The following is a 9,799-nucleotide window of genomic DNA, read 5'->3' as shown; positions in this document are numbered from 1 at the left end:
ATTTTGGGAGTCAAGAGATTGGGAAGAAAGGGAAGCTTAGTCCCCATCACATTGGTCCATTTTAGATAGTGAGGAAAATTGGAAATGTCGCTTATTAATTAGATTTACCTGCAAGTTTGGCTTTTATTTACCCCATTTTCAATTTGTCTATGCTTAAGAAGTGCGTGAGTAACCCTTCTTTGATAGTTCCAGTTGAGGATGTTGGTGTTGAGTATTCACTATATTATGAGGAAGTCCTGATTAAAATATTTGATAGGCAAGTTTGTAGATAGAGGACCAAGGATATAGCTTCGGTAAAGGTCCTTTGGAGAAATCAAAATATGGAGGAAGGTACATGGGAATCTTAAGAAGACATGAAAGCCAAGTACCCATTCCTATTTTCAGTGATGGATGAAAGTTCTTAAGGTATGAATTTCATTTCTCTCTTGTTAATTTTTTGATTTGTCCTTGGATTCTGTTTGCATTCTTTCTTTTATCGTGTTAAGGGTACCCTAACTTCTCATTCGAGGATGAATGATCCAAAGGAGGGGGTAGGGGTAATGTGATACCTTGAGTTCTTAAGAACTAGAACCTCCATGAGATAAATTATTTTATTAGCTTTCCAACGCCACTAGTCTTTCCTTAATCCAATAATGTTCAAAAACCACCAAATAACATCAATATATAGGCCCCCACATGGGGACAACACAATAAATGTCTCTATTTTCATGATTAATTCCCACACCCTTAACATGATTTTGTATAAACATTTGCTACCAGCCTAGTCTGAAGAAAGTTAAGTCATACCTACCTCGAATACTTAGCACTGGTATGCAAAACTTCACTCTGAATCCTTACTCCTCATGAACAGAATCAAAAACAACTAAGAAATAGAAATAAAGTATCAATGCGTCAAAAGATAGAAAATGATAACCATATTACCTATTTTCAAATCAGGGTCAAAACGGGCACCCAAATGGATTTTTGAAAAAAGAAGGGTAAAATCATAATTTAATTTTTGGAACATGTTCCTCAAATTTATAGGGGTCTAAAGCTGTAAACCAAAGAGAAAACGAGGTGCAAATCAAATAAAAATCATGCTTAAGCTTTATCGACAAAAATGCTTGAAATTTGTTTTAAAAATCAAGAAATGAAGTTGTTTTGAAGATGAATTCAAGAGAGAAGTGATAATTATGAGATTAGAAGCTTATCCAAGTGAAAATGGATAGAAATCGGGGTTTAAATCAAAGAAATATAATTTTGGGGCTTTTCAGGCAAAAGTCCCTAATTTTCACATTTCAATCCATGTTGAAACAAGAATTTTATGATAAATGGTGAAGGAAATAATTAAAATAGGTGTTTTGGAACCTACCCAAGCATCGAAATGGAGAAAAATGTTCAAAATCATCGAACCCTAAGGTCCAAGCCTAAAAAATGGTGAAAAATGGCGAAAACAGGGTATATAGAGGGTCCATGCATTGTATTCACGACTTGATCCTTGCGTACGTGGAACTCACGATCTTAGCCTAATCTGTTGAGTCATGTTTGTGACTAGCCACTCACGATTGCAATGGAACCAACACCAACTGGAGACTTGGACTTTTCCAAGTCTCCGCGGACCTAGAGCGATTCATCCAAAATCCTATGAACATAAATGAACTATCCTACCATATCAAATTAGTTACTCCAGACTCAACGATAATATCAGATTTTTGAAAAGACATCATTTTCACAATGTTGATCTTCGAAACTCAATTTCACAACTTTCCAAACCGAAGGTTGAAATGAGATATAAAATCCATAAAAACTTACCAACCATGTTACCACCCTAAAATTGACATTTCAGATCTTTTGGCATAGCCCATTTTTCCATCCTATAAGAGATCAATAAATATTGACCGAAGTCAGTTATAAGTCTTTTCAAGCCACCAAAAACCAAAATGTCACATAAATTACATCAAAGTGCATCAGGAACTATACCAGTCATCCTTGTACTCTAGAAATACCACGAAGCAACCATGAGGAGGGTAAAATGGCAAAATCACACCGAAATGAATATTACATAAATCAACAAAAATCAATTACACAATATATGTAAATAACACGAGTATCTGAAAGAAACACAAAAATCACTAAGTATGGTGTCATAAATAGAATGATCATCCAATACAAAATTCGAAATAAAAAATGCAAAAGCCCATCTCTAAGCATAAATAAAGACAATATAAAGTAACAGGAGGTTTGATATCAGCCTCAAACTTTGGAGCACACTAGTACGTAAAAATATCCATCTATCGCCACATAGGTTTAGCTACCATGGGCCACACTCATAGTAGGATATGCATAAAAAAAAGCACAGAAGTAGGAGTTAGTATGGTCCATTTGTACTTAGCCAGTATCATAGACCGATTGAGTAAAGTAGAAAACAAAACAAGTAAAAAATACTATGAGCATGTTCGCCTACAAACAAAATAGTTCCCAAATAGTTACTCGCAACATCTCTACTAATAGTTCTACAATATATGGTAAAAGGAAAAATTCATACAAAATATATATAGGGAAATGAAGTACAAGACAAATAACATGTAAAAAGAATACAAAGATGCATTTTGATACAATGATGGTGGAATAATGATGCTCGAAAGCCATTTGCATCAATTTTTGACACCTTCGGAGCCTTATTGCTTCAAGACAGCACCAATGGAAATTCATAATCCATATTCTTTCTAAAATATCTATCTCATATCTCAATCCACCTTGTTGGCTAATGTTCACAATAAAGGATTTTATAAAGTGTTTCATATTCTTTCAAAAATTAGTGTTTCTCAATGGTACAAATATCTCATCAATATGTGTGTATGGAATGAGGATGTAATGCTCATAACAATTAACCATAAAGATAATAATCAAACTAATACAAATATAAAAAAAGTCCAGAATCAACTCAACATGTCAATAATTCATGCTATAAGACCTCACACCATACCACTTCAATAAATAGTTATGTATGACATAAAAAATCATCTCAAAACCCCTCACCAGGGCACACTACTATGACAAAGGAAAAAAATGCTCAAATAAACCTATAACATCTACTCAAGACCGAAGATAAGCATTACAACAATAATAAAGGTAATAAGTGCACAAATGAGCCCATCAAGTCAAACAATGCCACTACTCGGGCACCAACATAAATATATCTCTCAAGTTGACAAAAATATGCAAATAAACACCGACACAAGCAACACACGATAATAATAAATACTTCAAAATACAATATCCACATTAATTTCCCAAATCATAGCATGCTTTACATGTCCATTAACTACCCAGCCTAGTCTGAATAAAGTTAAGCCATAACCTACCCCGAGAAGCCAAAAATCCAAGCCTAGATGCTTCAAATTAAAGACTTTCCTTGAAGAGCAGTCTTAAAGTATACTAAATATATTAAAGACATAATCTATGAGTCAATAAGGAATTAAAGTCAATAAGGAATTAATGATAATGTTGCATTTATTTAAATTGGGTTGATAAACCATTCAAAAATTAGGTTCAAAATTGAAAGGTGTAAAATTGAATTATTATTTTAGAGAAGCATGATATCCATACAAATGATAGTTTAAATGTGATAATCCAAGTGAACATGAGTTGAAATCGACCTTCAATTTGAAGAAACACCACTTCTTGATTTATCGATTGAAACCCAGAAAATCCAATTTGAAGTCAAGGTTTTGAAGCCATTTTGAAGATAAATTCAATAGAAATTGATGGAAGTTGTAGTTAAGAGGTTATCCATATGGTATTGGTCTTGTAAAATCTTCGAAAATTCCTTTCCCGTGGCTCCCAAGTCTAAAAATGGTAGAATATCATGAAATTGAGAATTTTTACTATTTATGTGAATAGTACCTCATGGTCCCAGCCACCATATTGCCATCGCGATGGTGTGCAGTTTCTGGCCATTTAATTAGCCTTTTCATTCATGGTCAGACCTTTGCATTAATGGATCTTATGACTCAGGCCATTAGCATTTGTGATGGTATGATCATATTTGCAAAATAGAGAGAGTCAACCAAATCCTAAGTTACTCTTCATTATTGTGGCAACAACCTTGGGTTTATGATGAAGAACATTTTCCTTCTCCACATTGGTAAATAGCTCATGTTTGCAAAAAAGGACTTATGGTCCAAATATTAGTTGTGTATCAACTGAATTTGCATGATCCCAAAACCTCTAAATAGACCCTTTGATTTCTTGGGGACTTCACATAACTAAATTAATTATGTCATCTTGCTATTGTTGATGGTTCATGCTCAGTAAAAGCATCAAATTTATGAAAAGAGGTTTTCATAACATATTATCCCTTGAGACCTTATTAGGCTAAGTTTTAACTATTTTTACAGAAAGGGTCAAAATGCAAAATAAAGGCTTAGGCCTCATTTGTTTGCACTTAACGGAGGTCTGAATCTAAATGGTTCAGACATCAGACCATTAAGTACATTTGTTTTTTACTAAGGTTTTAACTCTTATAGGTCTGAATAGATCTTAATCATTCAGATTTAAAAACCATGTTTTAGGCTCCATTTGTTTTTTTAAGATTCAGACATCTGAATCTAAATGCACATCTGAATTATTAAGATACTGTCCTAGATCTGAAAACTAAATGATTAAGACTGTTTGTTTTTCAACATCTGGATGTGTTAAAAAAATTATTTTTATACATAATAAAATAAAAATACAATTCAAATAAAAATTAATTATATATTAAACAAATATGTAATTTAATACAACAAAATTATTAGTATTTGATTGAGAAAAATCATTTTGTTTGTTAGCAATAGTGGAGATGGCTTATAATTGTGGTTGCGGTGACAATGATTGGTGCGAGTGATTAATAATGTTGGTGGTGATAATTGTGATGGTTGGTATTGTAGTGACTGTTATGGTGGTGGTGATTGCTGTGATGTGATGTTTTTTGATGTTAGTAGTTTAAGATGTTGATTGTGTTGGCTGAAACATGAATGCATGATAATTGATGATGTGTTGGTTCTAGTTGGAGATGTTATTTGTTGTGATGTTGGAGATGGTTGTTAGTAGAGATAAATTGTAGTGATGTTACTAGTTTAAGTGGTGGTAGAGGTTGCGTTACTAGTGACAATGGTGGTAGCGGCCAACGAATGTGTAGAAGTTGTGATATATTAATGGTAGTTAGTTGTGGTGCTAGTTGTGATAGATGAGTTTGTTGGTAGTAGGGATTGGCCGGTAGTGGTTGCTGATTGTGTTGTTGTTGATGGCAGTGGTGGCGGTGAATATAATTAGAATAAAAGAGGTAGTAGGTGTGGTAGCGGTTGACAATTATAGTTGGTAGCAGTATTTTTTGTCAATGGTGTTAATAGTAGTGGAGGCGGTTGGTAGTGGTGGGTGGTGGTTGACAATGGTAATGGTGGCAGAGGTGGTCAGTGGTGGTGACTGCTGAATATAAATAGAATAGCGAATATTATCCAACACCAGAATATTTGTTCAAACCTATTAAGACTTGGTCCTAGATCTGAAAGATTAAGATCTATTCAGACCTATTAAGAGTTAAAGCCTAAATAAAAAACAAATGCACTTAATGGTCTGAAGTCTGAACCATTCAGATTCAAACCTTCATTAAGTGCAAACAAATGAGGCCTTGATAGCACTGAAAGAATATTCTGGTGTTGGATAATATTCACCACTCTATTCATAATCTGCAGTTACCACCACTAACCACCTCTACCACCATTACCATTGTCAACCAAAACACACCACCACCAACCACCTCCACCATCACAACTACCATCGACAAAAAATACCGCTACCAACCACAATTGTCAACTGCTACCATGTCTGCTACCTCTTTTATTCTAACTATATTCACCACCGCCACTGCCGTCAACAATAACACAATCAGAAACCACTAGCAGCCAATCTCTACTACCAACCAACTCATCTATCACAACTAGCACCGCCACTAACTACCACTAAGACATCACAACCTCTGCACATTCTTTTGCCGTGACCACCATTTTCACTAGTTATGCCACCTCTACCACTACTTCAACCAGTACCATTGCTATAATTTATCTCTACTAACGACCTTCTCCACCATCACAATAAATAACATCTCTAACTAGCACCAACATATCATCAATCATCATCCATTCATGTTTCAGCCAAAACAATCAACACCTTAAACTACTAATATCAAATAACGTCACATCACAACAACCACCACCAGCATCAATCACCACCATCATAACAGTTACTATAATGCCAACCATCACAATTATCACCACCAACAATATTAATCACTAACATTAATCATTGTCATCACAACTACCATTATAAGCCATCTCCACTATCACTAACAAACCTAAATAATTTTTCTCAATCAAATACTAATAATTTTATTATATTAAATTATGTAATTTTTTAATATATAATTAATTTTTTATTTTATTATGTATACAAACAATTTTTTTTATACATTTTAATGTTGAAAAACAAACAGTCTTAATCATTCAGTTTTCAGATCTAGAGAAAACATCGTAATCTTTCAGATGTACATTCAGATTCAGACGTCTAAATCTTAAAGAAAACAAATGGACCCTTAGGAACTAAATTAAATACACTACTAATCCAAAATTAACACCCTAGATCAAATTTAATTATCCAAATTGCCACCATACACATGAAATATCAAAGGTTGACCTAAGTTAAGCTTATGGATTTAAACCCTCATAAAAACTTAAATTTACCCAAAACACATCCAACTATATCAATGACCATCACAACTAATTTGGTAACACATAAAGAACATGTAGCAACTATGAGAAAGGGCACAACAGCCAGAGCACATAAAAGCTTAATATTCTATTCTATGGTTGTTACATTGTCAACCATTAAAATATATGTTTTTTCTAGAACAGAAATCAAATAAAGTACCCGAGGCAGTAAAAATTTAGGGGTATCTATGTCGGGTATTAGACTCAGCCTCCCAAGTAGCCTCTTCAATAGGGCAATATCTTTACTAGGCCTTCACAGAATTATTATGCTTAGACCTTAACTCCCTTGTCTACATATCTAGGATAAAAATGGGATCCTTCATGAAATATAAATCATGTCATAACACAATAAAATCCCACAAAATGAATTGAGCATTATCTATACGGTATCTCTTTAATATGGAAACGTGGAGCACGAGTTGAAGAACTAACAGAAGTGGAGGCAAAGCTAGACTATATGCCATATCACTATACTTCTCAAGGATCTTGAAAGGGCATTTAAACCTAGGACTAAGCTTCCGTTTCTTCCTAAACCCCATCAGACCCTTTATGGGAGAAACCTTTAACTCAATCTCCAATCATAAAGACAAATTCACAGGCTCGATGGTTGGCTTAACTCTTCTACCTACTCTAGAAAACCACTAGTCTCTATTGATTTAATGTCACCCTATCCATTAAGCTCTCAACAATTTATTCCTAATGCCTCATCTCGAAGGAATCAAACCATCCCATTAAATATCTATATCTTCACCAATAAAAAGCCTCAAATAGTGTAATTGAAATACTAAAATGGGAACAATTGTTGTAGGCTAACTCTATAAAATAAAAGAGTTGGTCCTAATGAACACCAAAATCCCTAACACATGCTCGAAGCATATCGTTTAGCACATGATAGTCCTTCAGACTGACCACCTACCAGAGAATGAAAACTTACACTCAAATTAAGTTTAGCACCTAACTTAATATATATAGTACCCCTAGAACTTGAGATATACTGAGTATCTTTATCAAATATAATAGATTTAGGGACACAATGCAATCAAACAATCTCTCTAATATAGATCTTTTCCACCTTTTCTATATTATATTTCACACATATAGGTAACAAAATCTTCTAGTTTTGTCAATCTATCAACAATAAACCAAATCAAGTCAAACATCCTAAAAGTTAGGGGTAGGACAATAATAAATTCCATGGTATCCGCTCCCATTTCTACTTGGGAATGGACATCTCTGTATTATATGATTTAATCATTGATGCTCATACTTTCTGTAAATTTAAACACTTAGGCACTAACGCCATAATATTCTTCTCATATTACTCCATTAATAATATTGCTTTAGGTCATGACATATCTTAGCTATGCTTGGGTGAATGGAATATATGGAATAATGATCCTCTTTTAAGATTAATATTACCCATCCACCGACTATCGATATACAAACCCCACCACTAATCCTAAAAAAGATATTAGAATTAGGAGATATAATTGTTTCCTTGCTCTATAACACCCTATCAAGAATCACCCTTAATCCATCATCACCAAATTAATGAGCATGTATCTTCTCTAAAAAGAATACCTAGCCTCAACAAAGGCTAAAACATGTTTAGGTGATGAAATATCAATCCTAACCAAGTTGTTATCTAAGGACTAAGCCTCCAAGGCCAAAAGTCGCTCCTGGGTTAAAAGATAAGCTAAGCTTTCCATATTCACCAGTTTTTAGCTTATCCTGTTTGCCCTAAGATTAGCCTTACCCGGATGAAATAAAATTTTAAGATCATAGTTCTTAAGCAACTCAAGGAAACATCACTATTTCATATTAAGAACTCGCTAAGTAAAGAAGTACTGGAGGCTCTGATGAATAGAGAAAACCTCAGAATAGACTCCAAACAAGTAGTGTCACCACAACTACAATCCCGTGCAACCAACTCTAAATTATGGATAGGATAATTCTTCTTATGAGATTTCACCTATTGAGAAGAATAAGCTTTCACCTTTTCCTAATAGATCAATACACCACTATAACTAACCTTAAAAGCACCATAAACTATCTTAAATTCGATGCCCTTCTTAGGCAAGGTGATGATTAGAGCCAAAGTCAACAACTTCTTGAGCTTTGAAAGCTCTCTCTATAAGTGTTTGAACACTAAAATACCATTTTTCTTTGAGTTAACTTGGTCAAAGGAGCTGATACAGAAGAGAAAGTCTGTGTAAAGCACCACTTATACCCTATTAATAGAATAAAACACCGAATATTGTTAGAAGAAGTGGGTGTAGCCCAATCATGAATTGTTGCTATGTCAATAAAACAGACCATAGTGTCATTCTTGGTCACCACATGACCTAAAAAGGAGACAAAATCTAACCATAACTCACACTTGGAGATCTTTGCATAGAAGCTCTTGTCATGCAACCTCTGAAGTATAGTTCTCAAGTGTCTCACATAGTCAGCCTCATTCATGAAATAAACCAAGATATAATCAGTGACTACAATCATGAAGAATCAAGATAAGGTTGAGATGCTTGGTTAATTAACTCCTTAAATACTATTGGGGCATTTTTCAACCAAAAGACATGATAGGAACTCATATCAACATACTGAGTCCAAAAACCCATCTTTGGATTAGTCGAAGCCCTAATATCAATTGATGTTAACCAAACCTAAATTCAATCTAAGAAAATAGTATGGAATCCTAAAGATGATAAAAGAAATCATCCATGAAAGAAGGATGATACTTATTTTTTACATGTAGCTTATTAAATTATCGATAGTAAATTCATATGTGCATAGATCCTTCTTTCTTCACAAATAAGATAGGAGCACTCAAAAGAGACATACGAGATCTAATGAAACCCTTACCCAACTTATCTTATAATTTCTCCATTAATTCCTTAATTTTTCTAGGGCCATCCTTTAAGATGTAATTGAAATGGGCTTGGATCTAGCTCAACCTAAGTATCAAAATCAATATTCTGATACAGACGCATACCAGGTATGTCTCTAGGAAAAAT

Source organism: Capsicum annuum, chromosome 4, assembly GCF_002878395.1.
Source record: "Capsicum annuum cultivar UCD-10X-F1 chromosome 4, UCD10Xv1.1, whole genome shotgun sequence".
Taxonomy (NCBI): Eukaryota; Viridiplantae; Streptophyta; class Magnoliopsida; order Solanales; family Solanaceae; genus Capsicum; species Capsicum annuum.
The sequence above is the reverse complement of the archived record's forward strand: the minus strand, read 5'-3'. Positions refer to the sequence as shown.